Source organism: Pongo pygmaeus, chromosome 22 (assembly GCF_028885625.2).
Source record: "Pongo pygmaeus isolate AG05252 chromosome 22, NHGRI_mPonPyg2-v2.0_pri, whole genome shotgun sequence".
Classification (NCBI taxonomy): domain Eukaryota; kingdom Metazoa; phylum Chordata; class Mammalia; order Primates; family Hominidae; genus Pongo; species Pongo pygmaeus.
Window position 1 is genome coordinate 27,813,002 of NC_072395.2, and position 27,822 is coordinate 27,840,823.

Below are 27,822 nucleotides of genomic sequence, written 5' to 3' on the forward strand. Positions count from 1 at the left end.
AGATTAAATGCTTGATATTAGCCATAGCCCCAAACAATGATAATGAGTAATATCTTTCAAGCCCACCCCAGCCTCCTAAACCCTTAGACCATTTTATATAAACACTCTTAGGCTTTAGCCCAGTTGCCTCCTCATAGCTTTAGTCCCACTTATCACTTTGTGTTGTCTTCCATTTATGTACATAGAAATATTTGTTTACCTTGTTTGTGAGCATGATTGTGTAATTGATTTCCATTTTGTATTTTATCTGTGCATGTGCTTGAATCAGAAGTATGTGAGGGAATAAATTTACTAGTCCATCTTGACCTCATCTTTTCATGGGCATTCAGGACAGTTGGCTTCTTCTTTTTTGCTGAACACTTTCCTGGCAATGGCTTCTATTCCACCACATGATCCCCATTTTCTCCTGCTTTTAGGGCTATTTCTCTGGTCCTTTGCTATTTCACTTCTCCTATCCTAGAACTCTTAACTGTGGGAGTTTCTTAGGGCTTATTCTCCAAGCCCTCATCTTCACAATCTATACTCTCTCCTTCAACAATCTCATCTGTACTTCTGGTTTGAAATACCATTTATATGCTAATTACTTTCATATTCATATCTCCCTGCCTGGCCTCTCTTCTAAACTCCAAACTTGAATATTTACCTACATATACATTTGATTCTTAGAAGCACCCCAGATTAGAGTTGTTCAAAATGAAATTTTTGACCTTTCCTTCCAATCTAGTTTTCTTCCAGTATTTCTGATTTTAGCAACCACCCAGTAGTTTATGCCAGGAACAAGCATTTCATCTTTAACACTTTTTTCTCCTTTATTTCCGTATTCATGTCACCATAAAATCTTGTCAATTCAACCTCCAAAATATATGTTAAGCCCATAATTTTGTAAAATAACGATGTAAGGCAAAGCCTGAAGTTCTGTGAAACAATATGAAGCTAATGGAGCCTCTTAGAAGTTGCACTGTAAATGAGTATCATTTGATCTTGGATGAAACAAAATAAAAATATTACACCTAATTCCTTTCTTTTGGGATTGAAATGGTAAACTTCTAAAGTTAGAACGCACTTTAGGGGCATCTTGCCATATTCATTGTCTTTGTAATAAAAAACTAAAACCCAGGGAGAAAAGTGACTATCTGAGGTTCCTACAATTAGTAATGAAAGAGGATTAGCACCTACATCTCCGAATTCAGTCCAGTGCTCTTTCACAGCACCAAATTGGCAGACATCCATGACTAAGCTCTGATAAATATGAGGCTTATGCCATACAAATAGTCTCTTTTATATGTGTTATTTCCTGAAAAAGTAAGACAAAAGTGGCTTTGTAGGTATTTGCAGCTCTGTATTAGTAGGGTGGATTTAGTTTTTGTCTTAGCATAAACATGATTTTACTTATGAAACCCTGATCTTAAAACAAATAAGCAAACTAACAAATGACCTAGCTTAAATATAGCTCAGGCTAAAGTAATGTAATTATTTAAGGTAAATGGTATTTGTATATTTGTGTAAGGTCTAAGATTTTGGAAGAAAACTTCTGGACAATCAATGGCCTTTTGCCATCTCTACCTCATCTCTTCCTGGACTCCATTACTGCTTTCAGAACTATTCTGTTATAAGCTTTAAAAACAGATTATCATCCTTTATTTGATACAGAAGATAATCCTGTTGATGTTTCTGAAACCAGGTTGTCTACAAACCTGATCCACTTAATAAAATATGATAACAAAACTGTGCCTGTCAGTCTCTGAAGAAACTGAGAGTAGAATTAACAAAATGTAATTAACGTAATCCAAGTAAAGATTAAGGCAGTGATGACAAAATTATTTTGCTATAGAATAGAGTTGTATTTCTGAGTGGAAGCTCAAATTCTCCTCTCTTTACCTTGGTTGAATCCTATTATTACTTTGATTCAAGTATATCTTTGCAATTAAACTGCTATTGATTATATGGAAAGGAGACAGGAAAATACTATGTAGAAGAGGGCTGTTCCCCTGCAAAGGCCCCACCCTCAAGCCTGAAAACCCATGACCCTAAATGGGAACAGGCATTTCTGTTTTTGCACCCAAAATTTGCCTTTTGGCCCACCATGGCCCCACATCTTGTACTCATATAAACCCCAGACCCCAGGTTCCAGAAGCACACAAGGCAGAGACGAACAGAAGAGTAGAAGAATGGCAGAACAGCACAGCAGAGAGAAGAGAAGGAACATCCAGATGCCAAGAAGAGTTTGGCTGGGGGAGGTCAAAGAGAGATTGGCTGCTGGATAGCCAAACTCCAGAAGATCATCTTCCCACTCCATTCCCTTTCCAGCTCCCCATCCATCCAACTGAGAGCCACCTCCACCACTCAATAAAACCCCTGCATTTATCCTTCAAGTCCGTGTATGACCTGATTCTTTCTGAACATCAGACAAGGACCTGGGTACCAAGAGGGCACTGAGCTGGTCAACACTTAAGCTGTCTGCAGATGGCAAAGCTAAAGGAGTGCACTGTAACACATGCCATGCCAACTTTGGCTTCAGGAGTTGGAGACACCCACCCCTAGATGCTACTGTGGGATCAGAGCCCCAAAGTGCTTGCCCAAGCTCCAGCACCTACCCATCTGCATGCTCCCCCTTCTGTAAGGGGTTTGAATGCATAGCAGCTGAACACACAAGCCACACCCCTGTTGCACATCCTGCAAAGGGCATCAGGGAACTCTCTTGTTTCACTAATAGAAACTATTAGAGTGAAATCCTATATTATTTTTAAATTCTAAGCTTGAAGTTTTAGATAAATAATATTTATCATAGGAATGGGACTATGTAACTTAGTTCCATTAATAAAAACAGTGAAATGAAGTCTATTTGTTTTATCCAATATGAGAATGTTTAAGAATATGTCTTTAATTGACATCTAACTTTGGACTTTGGCAAAAGAAGAGTCATTAAAACAAATACTGTTTATGTTGTCATATATCTAATTTTGCCTCCATGTTTTAAAATCATATGGTTGTGGATCATCAGGGTTAAGGGTATAGACTTTAGGTTCACAAAAATCTGGTTTAAATCTTGCCTCAGTCACTTCCTCATGATTGAACAAATTACTTAAAACTTACAAGTCTCTTTCAAGTTATCTGCAAAGCTGTAATAATTATTTCTCCCTAAGAATGTTACTGTGAATATTCAAGTAGATAATATATTCAAGGTCTTAAGCATAGTACTTAGCACATAGAAAAGGAACAAACCATAAATATTTATATGTGAATAAATTAATGAATGAATGATACAGGTGAATCTTGTTATTTATATTTATGGCATAAAAAGGAACCTGAAATGTAATGGATACATTTTATATCCTGGTGGATTTGTATTCTATTAATGATAATAATAGTGATAGTTGCCAACTTTTGGTCTCTGTATTAGTTTCCTGTAACTTCTGTAATAAATTACTACAAACGGCATGGCTTAAATTTGCAGAAATTTATTCTTTTACAGTTCTGGTGGTAAGAAATCTCAAATCAAGGTGTTGCCAGGGCTACACTTCCTCTGGAGGCTCTAGCGGAAAATCCTTTTTTTGCCTCTTTCAGGTTCTGGTCACTGCTGGCATTCCTTGGCTGGGACCATATTCTAATTTCTGCCACCAGGGTCACACTGGCTCCCCCTGTTCTGTGTCAAATATCTCACTGTCTCACCTTTATAAAAGCACTTGTGATTGGATTTAGGGCCTTTATAGATAATCCAGGATGATCACCTTATCTAAAAAATTCTTCATTTAATTACATCTACAAAGACCCTTTCTCCAAAAAAGGTAACATTCACAGGTTCCCAGGATCAGAACATGAACATATCCTTTTGGGGGCCATCATTCAACTCACTATAGTCTCTAGAGTTTGGCACCAAGAGTCACAAAATGGATATGCTTAGACTTTCCAATCTATTTATAGATATGAAAACATAACACCATATAATATAAGATGTTTAATAGAATTATTTACAATGTGCTAAGAGAAGAGAAATGATAGACTGACTAATTTCATCAATAAAGCCACAGAGAGATTCATAGCAAAATTGCATTTGAGCTGGATCCTGATGGATGAGTAGGTATTTGTCTAAGAAGAGAAGAAAAAATTGTATGTTCAAATCTCAGGGAAGACCTCAAAGTAGAATTCTAAAAATATGTGGTGGGTTATGGAATAACCTGTATGGTGTGGGAGTGGGCTAGAATGTAGCTTAGTAAGGTGAGCTCAGCTCAGTTAGATGGAGACTTGTATGACAAGACAAAGGGTTTTAAATATACCTGCAGTCAACAAAAAATTCCTGGTACTTTTTTTTTATACAGCCAGAAAATGATATTATCTCTTCTTCCCATGGAGGTTGGAATGGAGAGAAGACAGCATGAAGGCTTGACTTTCAGGTAGAAGACACAGTAGTCCAGGGGAGACCTAAGGCAGTGATAGTGAGGATAGAGAGAAGAATATTTCAAAGCCGTGTCTGAGGCTGTAATACTGAGGCATATGCAAAGAGAGGTCTCTCATTTGGGCAACTGATTAATACTAATAATAGAAATAGGGGCTAACATACAAATGCCTAATGTCCCCACCACACTAAACCAATTATCATTACCTGAGGCCATCATGTTCCTTCAGACTTCCACACTATGGTACCTGAAGCCTCCTTCCTCTCTCATTCCGAACATTTCCATCTCTTCTACCCCTGCATTGTCTAAGCTAGCCACTTATCTGTTTAGTTCATGCATTACTTCTTTCAAGAAATTCTCTCTGACCCACTAAAATTTAGTTTTGAACTTGGCCAATCTTGGTTGTGAACCTTATCAAACTGTTTTTGAATTGCCTGTTTTATAGTCTTATCTGTGCATTCCTTTTAAGGCAGGGAACTTGACATTTATTTTTGCATTTCTAGCCATTTCTAGCACCTAGTTTTGGGCTTGGCTCACAGTAGGAGTGAAATGTAGTTTGGTGAATTTAAAAAAAGAATCTTGGTGGTGGAGTGGGGCCAGAGTAATTTAGCTAAAATTAGAGAGCTCTTGACCCCTATTTGGTGGTGACAAATGCCTATGGGTCCACAGTCACCTAGTATTAGAAATAAGGTAAAGCCTAATGATAGAAGTTGCAGGTTACTCCTTGCTGTTCATACTCTAGTTCATTGACTGGCAAAGCCTGCAGTGCAGAATCTGTCCAACTCCTCTATTTGAAACCAACTTCTAGGCTTATCTTCTGGTCACTTCCTTTTCTTTTTCCAGCCATGTCTTGAAGTGACAAGGAAAAAGTAACAGATTACAAAATATCAGACACTTCAAATCTATTATTCCCTTCTATTTTTTATCACAAGCTACTGAAAAACATTTCCTCTCTGTGGGTAGTAAAGGTGAACAGCTAAATATCTGACTCCAGCATCAGATCTAACCCCAGAGCCTCATCATTATATTAAAATGAGAGAGTTTATAAGACAAGTTTAATTAGGCAAATAAAGAGCCTGTTAAGAGAAAGTAAGTATTAACCATCAACCATTTTGTCTTAGGCAACAAAAAATGTTTATAGCTACTCCTCAGCTGCAGAACCCGTAGCGCCATAAGAGACATTACATGCTAATAAGGAGACGCTTTGGTGCAACTGTTATCTCTCTATGTGATTAAAAAATGCTTGAGGTAAAGTTACTTACCAAGGTTTTCCTACACTATAGCCCTTGGGAAATCATTTTTTAAAAGTTAAATAAGATAAAGTAGATTGAAGGAAATCACTGTTTCAAAATGTAAACGCATGACATTTAGCATCTGCATTTTTTTAATGAGTGAGAATTATGTTTCACAATGTTCTGTTGATGCTGTTATGCAGATTAGTACAGACCTGGAGACTGAGAGAAATAAGGCATAGCCTAAAGAAATGAATCAGAAATCAATTAAAACAAACTGTCAGGTTTAGTCTACGAGGCCCACTGCCCCCAAACACGTTCTTATTACGAATGAAGAGGTGCAGGTGAACATGTTTTTCCGGACTTTTATTTAACTTCACTATAAGACAGTTATTAAGTAAGATTAATCCTGACTTTGGAATAAAAACAAAGTGCTGAAAGCTCAATTTTAGGATAAAAAGTCGGCCGGGCGGGGTGGCTCATACCTGTAATCTCAGCACTTTGGGAGGCCAAGGCAGGCAGATCACCTGATGTCAGGAGTTTGAGACTAGCCTGGCCAACATGGTGAAACCCTGTTTCTACTAAAAATACAAAAATTAACTACGGTGTGGTGGCAGATGCCTATAATCCCAGCTACTTGGGAGCTGAGGCAGGAGAATCGCTTGAACAAAGGAGGCGGAGGTTGTGGTGAGCCAAGATCATGCCACTTCACTCCAGCCTGGGCAAAAGAGTGAAACTCCATCTCAAAAAAAAAAAAAAAGTTGAGCAACAAATAATATTAGGACCATAACTTACCCATAATCTTCAGATATGTTAACTGACAATTTGGGGCCTGAAATGTTATATTCAATCTTAGTCTTAAAGTTATCAATTAGAAAATGGAAACATGGAGGGAGGAGCCAAGATGGCCGAATAGGAACAGCTCCGGTCTACAGCTCCCAGCGTGAGCGACGCAGAAGACGGGTGATTTCTGCATTTCCATCTGAGGTACAGTGTTCATCTCACTAGGGAGTGCCAGACAGTGGGCGCAGGTCAGTGGGTGAGCGCACCGTGCGCCAGCCGAAGCAGGGGCGAGGCATTGCCTCACTCGGGAAGCGCAAGGGGTCAGGGAGTTCCCTTTCCAGGGGTGACAGACGGCACCTGGAAAATCGGGCCACTCCCACCCGAATACTGTGCTTTTCCGACGGGCTTAGGAAACGGTGCCGCAGGAGAGTATAGCCCGCACCTGGCTCAGAGGGTCCTACACCCACGGAGTCTTGCTGATTGCTAGCACAGCAGTCTGAGATCAAACAGCAAGTCGGCAGCGAGGCCGGGGGAGGGGCGCCCGCCATTGCCCAGGCTCGCTTAGGTAAACAAAGCAGCCTGGAAGCTTGAACTGGGTGGAGCCCACCACAGCTCAAGGAGGCCTGCCTGCCTCTGTAGGCTCCACCTCTGGGGGCAGGGCACAGACAAACAAAAAGACAGCAGTAACCTCTGCAGACTTAAATGTCCCTGTCTGACAGCTGTGAGGAGAGCAGTGGTTCTCCCAGCACGCAGCTGGAGATCTGAGAACGGGCTGACTGCCTCCTCAAGTGGGTCCCTGACCCCTGACCCCCGAGCAGCCTAACTGGGAGGCACCCCCCAGCAGGGGCAGACTGACACCTCACACGGCCAGTCAGGTACTCCAACAGACCTGCAGCTGAGGGTTCTGTCTGTTAGAAGGAAAACTAACAGAAAGGACATCCACACCAAAAACCCATCTGTACATCACCATCATCAAAGACCAAAAGTAGATAAAACCACAAAGATGGGGAAAAAACAGAGCAGAAAAACTGGAAACTCTAAAAACCTCTCCTCCTCCAAAGGAACGCAGTTCCTCACCAGCAACGGAACAAAGCTGGACGGAGAATGACTTTGACGAGCTGAGAGAAGAAGGCTTCAGACGATCAAATTACTCCGAGCTACGGGAGGATATTCAAACCAAAGGCAAAGAAGTTGAAAACTTTGAAAAAAATTTAGAAGAATGTATAACTAGAATAACCAATACAGAGAAGTGCTTAAAGGAGCTGATGGAGCTGAAAACCAAGGCTCGAGAATTACGTGAAGAATGCAGAAGCCTCAGGAGCCGATGCGATCAAATGGAAGAAAGGGTATCAGCCCTGGAAGATGAAATGAATGAAATGAAGCGAGAAGGGAAGTTTAGAGAAAAAAGAATAAAAAGAAACGAGCAAAGCCTCCAAGAAATGTGGGACTATGTGAAAAGACCAAATCTACGTCTGATTGGTGTACCTGAAAGTGACGGGGAGAATGGAAACAAGTTGGAAAACACTCTGCAGGATATTATCCAGGAGAACTTCCCCAATCTAGCAAGGCAGGCCAACATTCAGATTCAGGAAATACAGAGAACGCCACAAAGATACTCCTCGAGAAGAGCAACTCCAAGACACATAATTGTCAGATTCACCAAAGTTGAAATGAAGGAAAAAATGTTAAGGGCAGCCAGAGAGAAAAGTCGGGTTACCATCAAAGGGAAGCCCATCAGACTAACAGCGGATCTCTCGGCAGAAACCCTACAAGCCAGAAGAGAGTGGGGGCCAATATTCAACATTCTTAAAGAAAAGAATTTTCAACCCAGAATTTCATATCCTGCCAAACTAAGCTTCATAAGTGAAGGAGAAATAAAATACTTTACAGACAAGCAAATGCTGAGAGATTTTGTCACCACCAGGCCTGCCCTAAAAGAGCTCCTGAAGGAAGCGCTAAACATGGAAACGCACAACCGGTACCAGCCACTGCAAAATCATACCGAAATGTAAAGACCATCGAGACTAGGAAGGGACTGCATCAACTAATGAGCAAAATATCCAGCTAACATCATAATGACAGGATCAAATTCACACATAACAATATTAACTTTAAATGTAAATGGACTAAATGCGCCAATTAAAAGACACAGACTGGCAAACTGGATAAAGACTCAAGACCCATCAGTGTGCTGTATTCAGGAAACCCATCTCACGTGCAGAGACACACATAGGCTCAGAGTAAAAGGATGGAGGAAGATCTACCAAGCAAATGGAAAACAAAAAAAGGCAGGGGTTGCAATCCTAGTCTCTGATAAAACAGACTTTAAACCAACAAAGATCAAAAGAGACAAAGAAGGCCATTACATAATGGTAAAGGGATTAATTCAACAAGAAGAGCTAACTATCCTTAATATATATGCACCCAATACAGGAGCACCCAGATTCATAAAGCAAGTCCTGAGTGACCTACAAAGAAACTTAGACTCCCACACATTAATAATGGGAGACTTTAACACCCCACTGTCAACATTAGACAGATCAACGAGACAGAAAGTCAACAAGGATACCCAGGAATTGAACTCAGCTCTGCACCAAGCGGACCTAATGGACATCTACAGAACTCTCCACCCCAAATCAACAGAATATACATTTTTTTCAGCACCACACCACACCTATTCCAAAATTGACCATATACTTGGAAGTAAAGCTCTCCTCAATAAATGTAAAAGAACAGAAATTGTAACAAACTGTCTCCCAGATCACAGTGCAATCAAGCTAGAACTCAGGATTAAGAATCTCACTCAAAACCGCTCAACTACGTGGAAACTGAACAACCTGCTCCTGAATGACTACTGGGTACATAACGAAATGAAGGCAGAAATAAAGATGTTCTTTGAAACCAACGAGAACCAAGACACAACATACCAGAATCTCTGGGATGCATTCAAAGCAGTGTGTAGAGGGAAATTTATAGCACTAAATGCCCACAAGAGAAAGCAGGAAAGATCCAAAATTGACACCCTAACATCACAATTAAAAGAACTAGAAAAGCAAGAGCAAACACATTCAAAAGCTAGCAGAAGGCAAGAAATAACTAAAATCAGAGCAGAACTGAAGGAAATAGAGACACAAAAAACCCTTCAAAAAATCAATGAATCCAGGAGCTGGTTTTTTGAAAGGATCAACAAAATTGATAGACCGCTAGCAAGATTAATAAAGAAAAAAAGAGAGAAGAATCAAATAGATGCAATAAAAAATGATAAAGGGGATATCACCACTGATCCCACAGAAATACAAACTACCATCAGAGAATATTACAAACACCTCTATGCAAATAAACTAGAAAATCTAGAAGAAATGGATAAATTCCTCAACACATACACCCTCCCAAGACTAAACCAGGAAGAAGTTGAATCTCTGAATAGACCAATAACAGGAGCTGAAGTTGTGGCAATAATCAATAGCTTACCAACCAAAAAAAGTCCAGGACCAGATGGGTTCACAGCCGAATTCTACCAGAGGTACAAGGATGAGCTGGTACCATTCCTTCTGAAACTATTCCAATCAATAGAAAAAGAGGGAATCCTCCCTAACTCATTTTATGAGGCCAGCATCATCCTGATACCAAAGCCGGGCAGAAACACAACAAAAAAAGAGAATTTTAGACCAATATCCTTGATGAACATTGATGCAAAAATCCTCAATAAAATACTGGGAAACAGAATCCAGCAGCACATCAAAAAGCTTATCCACCATGATCAAGTGGGCTTCATCCCTGGGATGCAAGGCTGGTTCAATATACGCAAATCAATAAATGTAATCCAGCATATAAACAGAACCAAAGACAAAAACCACATGATTATCTCAATAGATGCAGAAAAGGCCTTTGACAAAATTCAACAACCCTTCATGCTAAAAACTCTCAATAAATTAGGAATTGATGGGATGTATCTCAAAATAATAAGAGCTATTTATGACAAACCCACAGCCAATATCATACTGAATGGGCAAAAACTGGAAGCATTCCCTTTGAAAACTGGCACAAGACAGGGATGCCCTCTCTCACCACTTCTATTCAACATAGTGTTGGAAGTTCTGGCCAGGGCAATTAGGCAGGAGAAGGAAATCAAGGGTATTCAATTAGGAAAAGAGGAAGCCAAATTGTCCCTGTTTGCGGATGACATGATAGTATATCTAGAAAACCCCATTGTCTCAGCCCAAAATCTCCTTAAGCTGATAAGCAACTTCAGCAAAGTCTCAGGATACAAAATCAATGTACAAAAATCACAAGCATTCTTATACATCAATAACAGACAGACAGAGAGCCAAATCATGAGTGAACTCCCATTCACAATTGCTTCAAAGAGAATAAAATACCTAGGAATCCAACTTACAAGGGATGTGAAAGAACTCTTCAAGGAGAACTACAAACCACTGCTCAAGGAAATAAAAGAGGATACAAACAAATGGAAGAACATTCCATGCTCATGGGTGGGAAGAATCAATATCATGAAAATGGCCATCCTTCCCAAGGTAATTTACAGATTCGATGCCATCCCCATCAAGCTACCAATGACTTTCTTCACAGAATTGGAAAAAACTACTTTAAAGTTCATATGGAACCAAAAAAGAGCCCGCATCGCCAAGTCAATCCTAAGCCAAAAGAACAAAGCTGGAGGCATCACACTACCTGACTTCAAACTATACTACAAGGCTACAGTAACCAAAACAGCATGGTACTGGTACCAAAACAGAGATATAGATCAATGGAACAGAACAGAGCCGTCAGAAATAATGCCACATATCTACAAGTATCTGATCTTTGACAAACCTGACAAAAACAAGAAATGGGGAAAGGATTCCCTATTTAATAAATGGTGCTGGGAAAACTGGCTAGCCATATGTAGAAAGCTGAAACTGGATCCCTTCCTTACACCTTATACAAAAATCAATTCAAGATGGATTAAAGACTTAAATGTTAGACCTGAAACCATAAAAACCCTAGAAGAAAACCTAGGCATTACCATTCAGGACATAGGCATGGGCAAGGACTTCATGTCTAAAACACCAAAAGCAATGGCAACAAAAGCCAAAATTGACAAATGGGATCTAATTAAACTCAAGAGCTTCTGCACAGCAAAAGAAACTACCATCAGAGTGAACAGGCAACCTACAAAATGGGAGAAAGTTTTCACAACCTACTCATCTGACAAAGGGCTAATATCCAGAATCTACAGTGAACTCCAACAAATTTACAAGAAAAAAACAAACAACGCCATCAAAAAGTGGGCGAAGGACATGAACAGACACTTCTCAAAAGAAGACATTTATGCAGCCAAAAAACACATGAAAAAATGCTCACCATCACTGGCCATCAGAGAAATGCAAATCAAAACCACAATGAGATACCATCTCACACCAGTTAGAATGGCAATCATTAAAAAGTCAGGAAACAACAGGTGCTGGAGAGGATGTGGACAAATAGGAACACTTTTACACTGTTGGTGGGACTGTAAACTAGTTCAACCCTTGTGGAAGTCAGTGTGGCGATTCCTCAGGGATCTAGAACTAGAAATTCCATTCGACCCAGCCATCCCATTACTGGGTATATACCCAAAGGACTATAAATCATGCTGCTATAAACACACATGCACACGTATGTTTATTGCCGCATTATTCACAATAGCAAAGACTTGGAACAAACCCAAATGTCCAACAATGATAGACTGGATTAAGAAAATGTGGCACATATACACCATGGAATACTATGCAGCCATAAAAAATGATGAGTTCATGTCCTTTGTAGGGACATGGATGAAATTGGAAATCATCATTCTCAGTAAACTATCGCAAGAACAAAAAACCAAACACCGCATATTCTCACTCATAGGTGGGAATTGAACAATGAGAACACATGGACACAGGAAGGGGAACATCACACTTCGGGGACTGTTGTGGGGTGGGGGGAGGGGGGAGGGATAGCATTGAGAGATATACCTAGTGCTGGATGACGAGTTGGTGGGTGCAGCGCACTAGCATGGCACATGTATACATATGTAACTTACCTGCACATTGTGCACATGTACCATAAAACCTAAAGTATAATAATAATAATAATAATAATAATAATAATAATAAAAAAGAAAATTCAAAAAAATCAAAAAAATAAAAAAATAAATAAATAAATAAATAAAAAATAAAAAATAAAAAATAAATAAATATCTAACATGAAAAAAAAAAAAAGAAAATATCCTGGAACATTCTATCTATCACATTAGCTGCCCCTGAAATCATTATTGGGTATAATACTTGTATTTTTATTTTTTAATTGCTAATAAAAAATAATTGGCAATTAAAAAAAAAAAAAAGAAAAAAATAAACCGTTCATCCAACTAACAAAAAAAAAAAAAAAAAAAAAAAAGAAAATGGAAACATGTACTTCAATAGAACTATACTTTGCTCTTTTCTAGTTACCGCTCCCCAGTAAATGAAGCAATTATCTAATAGTTTTGTAGTTCCATTAGAAGGCACGGTCAGGACTGGCATTTTCTCTATCATAAAACTAGGAAGAGGCTCTATTGTTATAGTCCTAGGAGATGCTGAAGATGCTAACTACATAGACTGTTTGCAACAGCTGAGTGATCCTTTGATCAAATGATCAAATTAAGCATGTCTGATTCAAGCTAAGAGTGCAGGAGGGCTTCAAAAGGAATTTTCTCCTGAGATTTCAAAAGTCTTAGGGCATATACTTAAGGGCAGGGAGGAGAATAAAGCAGTTGTCTTTTTACCTTATTTGTTCACTCTTGTGGAATAAGTTGAAGAAACTGGGCATGCTTATCCTGAAGAAGAGCTGGCTCTGTGGGAACACGATGCTGCTGTCAATTATTTGTAGGACTGTTTAGTGGAAGAGAGAGTAGACTCTTCCATATACAAAATCAAGAGATAAGACAAGGATGAGTTACAGAGAGATGGAGTTCTGGACATGAAAAAGATGATCCTGCCAGCCTGAAATGTATGCCTACCTTGGAGATAGTGATGTCATCATCACTAGAAGCAACCAGGTATAGCCTAAATAGCCATTTATTGGATAGTGAGAAAATGAAATTCAAGTCCTATGAGGCTGGGGTGGATTGATCTATTGATGACTCATGAGATTTTTTTTTTTTTCTAACTGTAATAGTCTTGACTTCTTTGAAGAGTAAAGTGCTATGCAGAGAACTCCCACTTCTAGCCATGATGGAGTAGCTAGTACTGGACTAGTACTTCTGATGTAAACAATATTAAAAGTGAAAAAATTGTATGAAAGGTAACTATTTCTAGACTTTGGGAAAAAAATTGCAAGACTATAATCTCTGAAAGAAAGGAAACAAATGAGATGAGCCCTATCATTTCCCCAGGTTTCTGCTTGGAGGCATGTTCCAGACTGGTGCATGTAAGTGGAAAACATTTCAGAACAGAGTGGTCTCTTTGAATTAAAGAAACATTGATAAGAACTTGGGAAGGATTAGTTGTCTAGAATTTGTAGGGCTGAATGAAAAGAAGGGAATTATTCAGAGAAAGATGCCCAGAAATCTTAGCATTTTCCAGAGACTCAAGAGAGCCCCTGTGCAGATTTCTGAGTATTTTACAAAGTAGAACAAATAACTCCTAGAGAAACACAAAGCATTGAGTAATAATAAATTGGATAACTACTGAAATCCATAGACCTGAAGACTGGGAGACATTCAAGTTCCAACCATCCAGAGTTAAGTGTGCTCACTCAGTATGCTGGGCATCCAGTAGCAATCCCAAGAAGCTCATGTATTAAGCTCACTAAACTTGTCTTTTAGTAAAAACTAAAAGAGAGAAGTGTCTGAACGTTGAGAGGGAAGAAGCAGCCAGACATTGGAGACTATAGTTGGAAAGGAGTTCGGCCTGGGACGGCTGAACTCCAGGGAAAGACCACCTGGCCACTCCATCCCCTTTCCAGCTCCCCATCCCACTGAGAGCCACTTCCACTGCTCAATAAAATGCTTTGCATTAACCACCCTCCAATCTGTTTGCACAACCTCATTCCTCCTGGACACCAGACAAGGACCCAGGTGCAGGTGAAAGAGGATGTCACACTGACCCTCCACTGAGCTGTTTAACACTCAGGCCATCCATGGACAGCAAAGCTAAAGGAGTGCACTGTAACACACACCCTCTGGGGCTCAAGGGTTCGGGGGCAACCCCTACATGCTGCCACAGGCTAGTATGGGGTTTTGTTCCTGCCAGCACCCAAAGGCACTCTCCCTGGCTCCTGTACCTGCTCACCTGCATGCTCCCCCTCCCACAAAGGGTTTGAGTGCTGTGGACTGAGTAAGTGAGCCATCTCTTTACAACTCCTGCATAGGGGTCAAGGGAATTATCCTGCTTCAGTATGATCCAGCAGTCCCACTTCTGGGTACACACCCAAAGGATTTGAAATCACTGTGAGAGAGATATATCTGCACTTCCATGTTTATTGCAGCACTATTCATAGCCAACTTATAGAAACAACCTAGGCATCCATCAACTGATGGATTGATTTTAACATGTGGTATATATACACAATGGACTACTAGTCAGCATTTAAAGAAGAGGGAAATTATATCATTTATGACAAAATGGATGAACCTGGAGGACATTATGCTAAGTGAAATAAGCCAGACACAGAAAGATAAACACTACATACTCTCACTTATATGTGAAAGTTTAAAAAAAAAAAAAAAGAGAAAGAACACATAAAAGCCGAGAGCAGAATAATGGTTACCAGAAGCTAGGATTTGTGGGGTGGGGGTTAAATGGGGAAAAGGAAATTCTATCATTAAGAAATAGAACATCAAAAGCTGAAAGATAAAATATCAGAAGAAAAAATATTCCTAGATAGGATAAGATACAGTACATATATGGCAGGAGAAAAGATCACGGAACTTGATGATATAAGCCAAGCAAATAGAAAAAAATGTAGGCTAAGTGGTCATGGACACCTGTAATTCCAGCTACATGGAAGGCTAAGGTGGGAGCATTGCTTGAGCCCAGGATTTCAAGGCTGCAGTAAGCTTTGATTGCACCAGTGCACCCCAGCCTGGTTGACAGAGTGAGACCCCCCAATTCTAAAAAATAAAAAGTATTATATAACATTCAAAGCAGAGCCTCACTGACCTGTAAGGTAATATGAAACAGTCTATAAGATGATATGAAACAGTCTATAAGATGATATGAAACAGTCTATAAGATAATATGAAACAGTCTGTAAGATGATATGAAACAGTCTGTAAGATGATATGAAACAGTCTATAAGATGATATGAAACAGTCTATAAGGCAATATGAAACAGTGTATAAGATGATGTGAAACAATCTATAAGATGATATGAAACAGTCTATAAGATGATATGAAACAGTGTATAAGATGATATGAAACAGTGTATGACATGACATGAAACAGTCTATAAGATGATATGAAACAGTCTGTAAGATGATATGAAACAGTGTATAAGATGATATGAAACAGTGTATAAGATGATATGAAACAGTCTGTAAGATGATATGAAACAGTCTATAAGGTGATATGAAACAGTCTATAAGGCAATACGAAACAGTGTATAAGATGATATGAAACAGTGTATAAGATGATATGAAACAGTGTATAAGATGATATGAAACAGTGTATAACATGATATGAAACAGTCTATAAGGTGATATGAAACAGTCTATAAGATGATATGAAACAGTCTGTAAGATGATATGAAACAGTCTGTAAGATGATATGAAACAGTCTATAAGATAATATGAAACAACAGTCTAACAAACATGTCATTGGCTCCCATGAAGACCACAGAAGTCAGAAAATGTATTTAAAGAAATACTGAGTCAGACATTCTTTGTATTTAATGAAAGCTATCCACATACAGATCCAAAAGGTCAATAAAGGTCAAGAAAAGAAGCCCAAGAAAAACCACGAAACATATTGTAATCAAATTTATAAAAAATAATGACTAAGAGAAAATCTTAAAAGCAGCCAGAGAAAAAGAGACAGGTTACAAACAGGAAGAAAAAAGACATTGTTTCTCATCAGAATCAATGCAAAATAAAACACAATGAATTGACATTTTTAAACCGCTGAAAGGAAAAAATAATTACTATTGAATACTATATCCAGTAAAAATATTCTCCAAAAATGAAAGCAAAAAAGAAATTTTCAAAAATAGAGCAAAAAGAATTCTAAATAGCCCATGGGTCAGAAGAAAAATTCTCGGTGAAATTAGAAAATATTCAGAACTGGATGATAATGAAAACACAACACACACACTTTGTGAAATAAAAACAATACTTAGAGGTAAATTTATTATTTTAATGCCTATACATTAGTAAAAAAGAAAGGTATAAATTATATAAGCTTCCAGCTTAAGTTAAAAAAAGTAGAGCAAAGAAAACAAGTAAGAGTAATGAAGGAAGTAATAAAGAAAACAACAGAAGTCAAAGATATAGAAAAGGAATATAGTAGAGTAAGTAATTAAAAGCAAAATTTGGTTCTCTGCAAAGATCAATGAAGTTAACAAATGGACCGCAGAGGGCAAACAAACCTCTAGCTATACTAATCAAGAAAATTAAGAGAAAACACAAGTTGCCAATATCAGTAATAGAAGAAAGGAAATCACAAAAAATACTACACACATGCAGAGTATAATAAGGTAATATTATGAACAACTTTATTGCCAACAAACCTCCATTACAAGAAATGTTAAAATTCTTCAGGCTGAAGGAAAGTGATAACAGATGGAAAACCAAATCTGCCCGATGAGGAGAAGAGCACCAGAAATGTTAAATATGCTTGGAGATATAAAAGACATTTTTCATGCTCTTAAAATTTCTCTGAAAGATAGTTGACTGTAACAAGAACAAATAGCACAAATAAGAGAAAATATCCAAGCTATGGGGAAATGACATTAAAAACAAATGAAATAAATGGACTGGCAGGCCGTATTCATGGATAGTGTGACTCAATATTAATTCTACAAGAAATTAATGCATAAATAGAAAGCATTTGAAATACAGTTGGCCCTCTGTGGTCCATGGGTTCTGCATCCATGCATTCAACCAACTGTTGATGTAAAATATTTGGAAAACAATGGTTGGTTGCATCTGTACTAGACACGTACAAACTTACAAACTTTTTTCTTGTCATTATTCCCTAAACGTACAGTAAAATAAATATTTACATGGTATTTACATTGTATTAGGCACTATCAGTAATCTAGAGATATTTGCAAGTATATGGAAGGATGTGTGTAGGTTATATACAAATACTATTATACCATTTTATATAAAGGGCTTGAGCATACATGAATGTTGGTACCTTCAGGGATTCCTGGAACAAATCTCTGCCAATATCAAAAGATGACTGTAAAAATCTTAACAAGGATTTTCATGTCCTGACAAGCTTATTATAAAATTTACATGAAAGGCAAAGAGCCAGAAAACGGACATAAATTTTCCACCAGATATCAAGGTTTATTGTAAAGCAACAAAATGTACTGCCTCATAATTTTAAGATAGGTAAAGACAAAGAGGCCAATACAGCAGGATAGAAAGTCCATAAATAGAACCATATATAAAGAAAATTTGAAATAAAGCAGAGTGTCATTTTAGAACATTATGGGAAGTATGGACTATTAAATATAAGTTGGGAAAATTGGTTATTCATATAGAGAAACATTAAATTCTACACCTACCTTACACCATGCAAAAAAGTCAATTCCAGATGTATCCAAAACTTAAAAGTGAAAAGAAACAGTGTAAAATCTCAGTGGAAAATAATAGAGATTAGTTTAAAACCTCAAAGAGAACAAAAAAAAGGAAAAGAAACAAAGAGAAGCCTCAAAGAAGGGTTTTTCTGTTTCTATTTTCTATAAACATTTTATATTATTTATAAGTTTTAAAAATGATTTCAACTTTAAGGTTTGTGGGTACATGTGCAGGTCTGCTACATAAGTATATTGCATGATGCTGAAGTTAGGATATGAATGATCCTATCACCAGGTAGTGACCATAGTATCAATAGTTTTTCAAATCTTGCTCCACTTCCTCCTTCCTCTCTCTAGTAGTCCCCAGTGTGTATTATCGCTATCTTTATGTTCATGAGTACCTAGTGTTTAGCTTCCTCTTATAAGTGAGAGCATGCAGTCTTTGGTTTACTGTTCCTACATTATTAATTCGATTAGGAAAATGGCCTCCAGCTGCATCTATGTTGCTGCAAAGGACATGATTTCATTCCTTTTTATGGCTGTGTGGTATTTCATGGTGTATGTATATCACATTTTCTGTATTCAATGCATCTGTTAAATCAAGTTTAGTCTAAAACTGCCTCCTTACATATTTTAAGTTCAGCCTAAATGTTTCACTGTACATCATAAACTGTAACCTAAATTGAATTATAAATAGACTGTAACCTACTCTTGTGCCAATCACCGAGTTTTGACCAAAGATGGCCAACTATTCAAAATGTGTTCAAATAAGGCAAACGCTGAGCTGTAACCAGTCCGTCTGTTTCTGTACCTCACTTCCATGTTCTGTAGATCACTTTCCTTTTTCTGTCCATAAATCTTATTCCACTACGTGGCTGCACTGGAGTCTCTGAGCCTACCGTGGCTCGCCAGGCTTCTTGATTCACAAATTATTCTTTGCTCAATTAAACTCTTTTAAATTTAACTTGGCTAAAGTTTTTCTTTTAACACACCATTGATGGGCACCTGGATTGAGTCCACGTGTTTGCTATTGTGAATAGTGCTGTGATGAACATACGAGTGCATGGGTGTTTGGTAGAACAATTTATTTTCTTTTGAATATACACCCATTAATGAGATTGTTGGGTCAAATGGTAGCTCTGTTTTAAGTTCTTTGAGATATTCCCTAACTGCCTTCCACAGTGGCTGAATTAATTTACATTTCCATCGATAGTGTATAAGTGTTCCCTTTTCTCCACAGCCTTGACATGTTGTTTTTGACATTTTAATAAAAGCCAACTGACTAGTGTGAGATGGTATCTCATTGTAATTTTGATTTGCATTTGTTTGATGATTAGTGATATTAGCAACATTTCATATGTCTGTTGTCTGCTTTCATGTCTTCTTTGGAGAAGTATCTGTTCATGTCTTTTGCCCTTTTTTTTTTTTTTTTTTTTTTTGGGACAGAATCTTGCTCTGTCAGCTAGGCTGGAGTGCAGTGGCATGATCTTGGCTCACTGCAACCTCTGTCTCCTGGGCTTAAGCAATTCTCCTGCCTCAGCCTCCCAAGTAGCTGAGATTACAGGTGTGTGCCACCACACCCGGCTGATTTTTGTATTTTTAGTAGAGACAGGGTTTCACCATGTTGGCCAGGTTGGTCTCGAACTCCTGACCTCAGGTAATCCGCCTGCCTCGGCCTCCCAAAGTGCTGGGATTACAGGCATGTACCACCATGCCCAGCTGTCTTTTGCCCATTTTTAACGGAGTTATTTGTTATTTTGCTTTTTGAATTAAGTTCCTTATAGATTCTGGATATTAGATGCTTGTTGGATATATAGTTTGTGAATATTTTCTCCCATTCTGTAGATTGTCTGTTTACTCTGGTGATAGTTTCTTTTGCTGTGCAGAAGCTCTTTAGTTTAATTAGGTCCCACTTGTCAATTGCTTTTTTTTTTGAAAGAGGGTCTCACTCTGTTGCCCATGCTGGAGTGCAATGGTGCAAACATGGCTCACCATAGCCTCAACTTTCTGGGCTCAAGTTATCCTCCCACCTCAGCCTTCCAAGTAGCTGGAACAACAGGCATGCACTACCATGCCTAGCTAATTGTTTTCACTTTTTGTAGAGACAGGGACTCACAATTGCTTTTGAGGACTTAATCATAAATTCTTTCCGAAGGCCAATGTCCAGACTGCTGTTTCCCAGATTTTCTTCCAGGATTCTTATAGTTTGAGGTCTTACATTTAAATCTTTAATCCATCTTGAGTGAATTTCGTTATATGGTAAAAGGTAGAAGTCTGGTTTCATTCTCCTGTATATGACTAGCCAGCTATCGCTGTACTATTTATTGAATAGGAAGTCCTTTCCCCATTGCTTATTTTTGTTGATTTTCTTGAAGATCAGATGGCTGTACATGTGTGGCTTTATTTCTGGATTCTCTATTCTGTTTCATTTGTCTATGTTTCCAGCTTTGTTCTTTTTACTTAAGATTGCTTTGGTTTTTCAGACTCTTTTTTGGTTCCATATGAATTTTAGTATATTTTTTTCTAGTTCTATGAAAAATGACATTGGTAGCTTGATAGCACTAGCATTGAATCTACAGATTGCTTTGGGCAGTATGGCCATTTTAAAGATATTGATTCTTCCAATCCATGAGCATGGAATGTTTTTCCATTTTTTTGTGTTATCTATGATTTTTTTTAAGCAGTGTTTTGTAGTTCTCCTTGTAGAGATCTTTCACCTCCTTGGTTGGATGTATTCCTAGGCATTTTTTTTTTGTACATGGCTATATGGTAAATGAAATTGTGTTCCTGATTTGGCTCTCAGCTTGAACGTTATCAGTGTATCGAAATGCTAATGAGTTTTGTACATTAATTTTGTGTCCTAAAACTTTATTGAAGTCATTTATTAGTTCTAGGAGACTTTTGGTGGAGTCTTTACATTTTCTAGGTATAGAATTATACAGTCAGTGAAGAGAGATATTTTGACTTCTTTTCCTATGTGGATGATCTTTATTTCTTTCTCTTGACTGATTGCTCTGGCTAGGACTCACAGAAGGATGTTTAAATAAGACACACAAAAAGCACAAGTCCCTAGTTGTATTAAACTATACTTTTGTTCATTATAAGACACCATTTAGAAACTAAAATTGAAACCCAAAACTGGTAAAAAAAAAAAAGTCAATAAATAAAAAAGGAAAAAAATTCCCAGTGAACATACTAACAAATGACTGGCATCCAGAATATTCAGAGAACTACAAATTAATAAGGGAAATACAAGTAAGTATCTAAACAAGCATTTTGCAGAAGTGGAGAACAAGAAAATAGGAACTAAACATTGGGTACTCATGGACATAAAGACCCATGGGTTGAAAAACCACCTTGTGGGCATTATACTCACTGTCTGCGTGACAGGATCCATACCCCATTCTCAGCATCATGCAGTGTAATCACATAAACTGCACATGTACTCCCTGAATCTAAAAATTGAAATTATAAAAAAGAAAAGAAAAAATTTTTAAAAAGCCACAATGTAAATCCATTTTACAGCCATCATCTGGGCAAAAATTATGGACTTGTGAAAATATGGTGCAATCTGAACTCTCGTTGGCTGCTGGTGGGGTACAAATCACTAGGTATATATTGGGAGAACAGTTTGGTTGTCTCTATAACATTTCAAAACATATAGTAAAATTACACGATAGCCACAAAAATAAGAGTCTCCTTAGAAGAAATACATGTAAAACAAAAGGTAAATGGAAAACTTAAGCTAAAAAGAGCAAAAATGTCTTTGTTGAAACAGAAAAAATAAAGCAAAATGATAACCTTAATTTGAGGAATATATGAATGGCTTAATTAAATTGATGATTATAATGCACAATGAAGATATAGTACAAATTATCACTTGCCAAATAACATAGATTCAAATTAGTAAAGCAAAAGCTATTAGAAAAAAAGGGGAAAAATTTTTTAAAATATAACTTTTTCAGTTGGGAAACATTAACAAATATCAACAGATGTTGTGATCAAATATGCCAAAACTAACACAAAAAATTTGACTAGCAGAATTCTTGAGCACCAGTTCATGTATATATTGAATTTTCTACTTTAAAAATTGAACATGCATTTTTCCAACATCCATTAAAATTTCATGAAATTTAATAATATATTATGTGTCAAAGAGCACCTTAATTAAGTTCAGAATATAAACGAGGAAGATCTAAAGTAAAACTAAGACAACATTTAAGTATGGCAACAAGATATAAAATTTACGTAAAAATCAATAATTTCCATAAATAGAGAGAATAATCATTGGAAAATGTTAGGAAAAATCTCTTATAATTCTGCCCTTCCCTTCCAATACTTAGAAATAAACTTAACAAGAAATGGGCAAAACATATATGATGAAAGCTTGAAAGCGTTTCTGATAAAGACTTACCAAATGGAAGGAGATGTCTGTTCTTGGATAGGATTATGCAGCTTCATAAAGATATCAATTTTTTTCAGTTTCATGTCTAAATTTAGTGCAATTCCAATACAAATAAGTGTTCATTTGTTTGCTTGTTTTTCTGGAATAAGATAAGTTGTTTTGAAGATTGAGTGAAAAAGATAAACATGCAAGAATAGCTTGAAAATCCCTTAAGATGAAGAGGAATAAAGGGGAACTAGCCTGACTAGACATTAAAATACACTATTAAGTTCTGTTTTTAAAATGTGATACTGGGATATAATAGACAGACATACCAATGAAACACAATAGAGAGCCTAGGAACAAGCCGAAGTGCATATGGAAACTTAACATATGTAAGACATCAAATCATTGAGGCAGACATGAACATTTAATAATGAATTTGGCACAACTGGATAATCATTTGGAAAAAAAGAGAAAATTGGATTCATACCTCACATAATGCATAAGAAAGAACTCCAAATGGATCTGAAATGTAAGTATAAACAATGAGAGAGATATGTACAAGAGGAAAACATGGGCACATTTTTTATAAGCTTAGAGTGAGGAAAGCCTTCGTAATTAGACTCAAAATCCAGTTGCAATAATAATAACAAAAAAAGGATTGGTAAATTTTACTGAATAGAACAAATTGCATGACAAACAAACCATAGTAAGATATAAAGAAAATAACACTGCGATAAAATAGTTGAGGTGTCATGGATAAAAGGCCAATTTCCTGTATGCATAAAGAATTCTTTACTGTCAAAGGGAGGAAATATCAAAATCTGACAGAAGAAATGGCATTTAAAAAACATGGGGAAAGCACTCAACTTCACTCATATTCAAAGAAATGCTAATTAAAGCTACTGTGTGATACAATTTCTTACCTATTAGCTTGTTTGGCACCAATTAAAAAGCTTAAGAACCCACTCTGTCAGTGAGGCTTTGGAGAAAAAGGCACTCACAAATTGCTGGTGCGCGTGCAAAATGATATAATCTCTATGGAAGGGAAGTGGCAGTGTCCAACAAAACTCCACACACATTTTTTTTTAACCAAATGAAATATTTTATTTTTAAGGAAAGAATCCAACCTCTCTTTGACATTTTAAGCCAAAGGGCCCGAGTTCCTTTTTAGTAAACCCCTTTATCCTTTGATGCAACAATCCACTTCTAGGAATATGTCTGAAGATACGCTCCCACAAATAACAAAACCAAGTTACACATGCATCATTATTTATAATAGCAATATATAGAAAATCCAAAATAACCATTTATGGGAGACTGAGTACACCGTAGAGCCATAAAACAAGGTACTGTGAAATCACAGAGAGAGAGAGAGAAAGAAATCAACTGATACAAAGGTTTTTTACAAAGATATGTGGACCAAAAGCAAAACACGGTACTATGCTTCCATTTTTTTGGTAACAAAGACAGGGTAATAAGAATATCTATATATTTGCTTATGTTTGCTAAAAGAAACACAGAAAGAATAAGCAATAAAGTAAAGAAAATGGATGGAAATGTGGGGAAGGGAGAATTCAGATATGGATAGAGCTATAGATAGAGAAAAAGAGAGAGAGAGAAAGACTAGATATTTATCAAGGGTAGAACCAGCCTTAGTTTGTCATGGTGTTATTTTTCCACCATAATGTTTTCTGTTTAATTTGCTATTTTCTGACCATGGTTCTCAAATTGCTAATTATCTAGGCTCCTGGTTTCTGGCTTGTCTTCCCAGACACCATAGGACACTTTTCTTTCTATCTGGACTTTAAATATAAGGTCGTAACATTTATTCTTTTCAAGTTGAATTATCCTGCAAAATGACCAAAGCAATTCTCCCTTTTATTTTCAGCTCTTTTTCCTGCAACTTTATAAGTGTTGAGAAACACAGACTTTCTCCTGTTGTGAAGTAAAGAAACCTGAAATAGATCTTTTTCAAACCCAGCGATGTTGTGATGGGGGAGAAGCAGGGAGCACGTATTTTTTTTTATTGGGTAGTGATAAAAAAAAAACTAATACTAAATTGTTGGCTAGGAGACAACATAACTCATTTCCTTTTTTCCTATGAATATTCCATGAATATTTCCACATACCCATGGCAAAATGCACTTGGAAATGATCAGTAAATCCAGATATTTGTATGTAAGCTCAAATAATTTTGACTAACTGCTTATATTCTGCAGGCACACTAGCTGTGACAAATTGATGGTCTGGTAGGAAGTATTCTGGGGGAACTTTAAGACTGCTGTCAGGCACAAGGCCTGAATACAGGATTCTTGACAAATATCCCTTAGCCAGAAAAGGATGATCAACAGTTTATGTGGTGAGCAGATTCTTAATATTATTAAATTTTTCTCTACCAAGAAACATCTCATGGGGGAAAAATAATGGGCTCTCTGATAGAGTTTGGATGTTTGTCCCCTGAAATCTTATGTTGAAATGTAATCTCCAAAGTTGGAGGTGGGGCCTGGGGGGAGGTGTTTGGATCACGGGGGCTGATGCCTCATGAATGGCTTGGTGCCATCCTCTTGGTGATACATGAGCTCTCATTGACACAGATCTCATTGTTTAAAAGTATGTGGGACCTCTCCCTTCTCTCTCTCTTATTCTTGCTTTTGCAGTATGACACCTGCTCCTGCTTCACCTTCCACTAAGAGTAAAAGCTCCCTGAGACCTCCCAAGAAGCCGGGCAGATGCAGGTACCATGTGTGTACAGCCTGCAGAGCTGTAAGCCAGTTAAACCTTCTTTTTCTTTCTTTCTTTTTGTTAAGAAATTACCCAGTCTCAGGTATTTCTTTATAATAATGCAGGAATGGACTAACACAGTCTCCAAACCCTTTAACAAAGTCCTACGTGGTATGGCTCTGCCTATCTCTCTGACACTATCTTGTACCATGCTTTCCCTTGGTCAGTGTGCTCTGGCATGACCATTTTCTCAAATATATCACACTAATTCGTGGTCGGGCACAGTGGCTCTTACCTGTAATCCCAGAACTTTGGGAGGCTGAGGCGGGTGGATCTCTTGAGGCTAGTAGTTCAAGACCATCCTGGCCCACATGGCAAAACCCGACCTCTACTAAAAATACAAAAATTAGCCAGGCATGGTGGTGCATGTCTGTAATCCCAGCTACTTGGGAGGCTGAGGCATGAGAATTGCTTGAACCTGGGAGGTGGAGGTTGCGGTGATCCGAGATGGCAACACTGCAGTCCAGCTTGGGTGACAGAGTAAGACTCTATCTCAGAAAACAAAACAAAACAAGACCAAAAAAAATCACCTTAATCCCAACCTCAGGCCTGAGCAATAGGTATCTCCTCTGCCTGAAACGCTCTTCTCACAGAACCTCACATGGCTGGAGACTGCTGATTCAAATGGCAGCTTGAAAGCCTTCACCTTAGAAGCTACCTCATCCCACATCCAGTTACTCTATCACATTTTGTTTTTTCAACTTTCTTATCACTATTTGAAATTATCTTATTTACGCATTTATTTCCTGTTTAAACCCACTTGGGCTGCTACAACAAAAACACCATAAACTGGGTAGCTTATAAAAATCAGAAATTTGTTTCCTACGGTCCTCAATGCTGAGAAGTCCAAGATCAGAGAACTAGCACGGTGGGTGTTGGTGAGGGCCCACTTTCTTCATAGATGGATGTCTTCTCACTGTCACTTCATATGTTAGAAGGGACTACAGTGCTAGCTTTCCCAGGCCTCTTTTACAGGACACAAATTCCATTCATAAGGGCACTTCCCTGTCAAGTCCTCATCTCCTAATACCATCATCTTGGGAATTAGAATTTCAACACTGAATTTTGGAAGGACACAAACATTCAGACCATAGGATCTTCTTATCCATTTTTGACTGGTCCTATTAGATGTAAGCTCCACGGGCATAAGAATCTGACTCATCTTCTTTGCTGTTGGCTAATATGTTGACCTCTAGAGTAACACAAAGAAGTCTCAGCTCATACTATACAGTAAGCTCCTGTTGAATGTATGACTGAATGTATCACAAAATACCAGCCTTTATAAAGGTCTGCAGTAGACAGAATAATATATCCCCTCAGGATGTTCACGCCTTAATCCATAGAACCTCTGAATATGTCATTTTACATGGCAAAAGGTACTTTGTAGATATAATTATATTTTGAGACATATTATCCTGGATTATCCAAGTACATCCACTCTAATCACAAGGGTTCTTATTAGAGAAAGGCATGAGAGTCAGAGTTGGAGAGAGACTGGAAAATGCTGTGCTGTTGGCTCCAATGGTGGAAGAAGTGGTCATGAGCCAAGGAACGCAAGGAGCTGGTAAAGGCAACTGGACAAGATGAATTCTCCCCTAAAGCCTCCAGCGGAATGCAGCCTTGCTAATACCTTGATTTTAGCCAAGACCTGTGTCACACTTTTGACCTCCAAATCTTCAATGTAAAAATGCATGCTATTTTGAGCCACTAAATTTATGACAATTTAGTATAGCAGCAAGAGGAAACTGATACAAGTGCTATATTGGCTCTTCCCAGTGTATTAGCACCACGTCTACATTAGTGTATGTGCTAGGGTTCCCCAGAGAAACAGAATCGTGAGGGCATCTCTCTCTCTCTCTCTCTCTCTTTCTCTCTCTCTCTCTCTCTCTGTGTGTGTGTGTGTGTGTGTGTGTGTGTGTGTATTACTTCTTTATATGTAGAGAGGGACAAAAACAGAGAGGGACAAAGAGAGAGAGAGAAAAGGAGAGAGGGAGAAAGAAAGAGAGAGTGGGAGACACACCCAGAGAGAGAGAGAGAGAAAAAAGAAAGACTGAAAGAGAGATATTTATTACTTATTTTGCGGAATTGGCTCACATGATTTTAGAGTCTGGCAAGTCCAAAAAATCTGCAAAGGTAGATTAGCAGGCTGGAGACCTACAGAAGAACTGATGTTACATTTCATGTTCAAATATAGTCTGGGGGGAGGAATTCCCTCTTCCTAGAGGGACCTCACTCAGTCTTTTTCTCTTAAGGCCTTCAATTAATAGGATGAGGCCCACCCACATTACAGATGATTCTTTGCTTTACACACAGTCTACTGACTCAAATGCTAATGTGGTCTAAAAATAACACCTTCAAACAACATCCGGAAGAATATTTGACCAAATTTCTGGGTATCATGGTCAGGCCATGTTGACATATCAAATTAACCATCAGAGCATGTCAGAGAGGTGTTACACAGCTACTATCATCTCAGACATTGTGTTGTTTA

General features: G+C 37.9%; 1 long non-coding RNA gene across 1 annotated transcript in view; it reads right to left on the reverse strand.

Annotated features, from left to right (window-relative positions):
• The window catches only part of LOC134738941 (uncharacterized), a 32,531-nt gene extending 9,715 nt beyond the window's left edge, over positions 1–22,816 (reverse strand). The window contains exons 1-2 of the long non-coding RNA XR_010125230.1: positions 22,575–22,816; positions 21,537–21,615 (exon numbers count right to left, since the gene is read on the reverse strand). This is a non-coding gene — a long non-coding RNA (uncharacterized LOC134738941). The remainder of the gene's footprint in view (positions 1–21,536; positions 21,616–22,574) is intronic.
• Between the last annotated feature and the right edge of the window lie 5,006 nt (positions 22,817–27,822).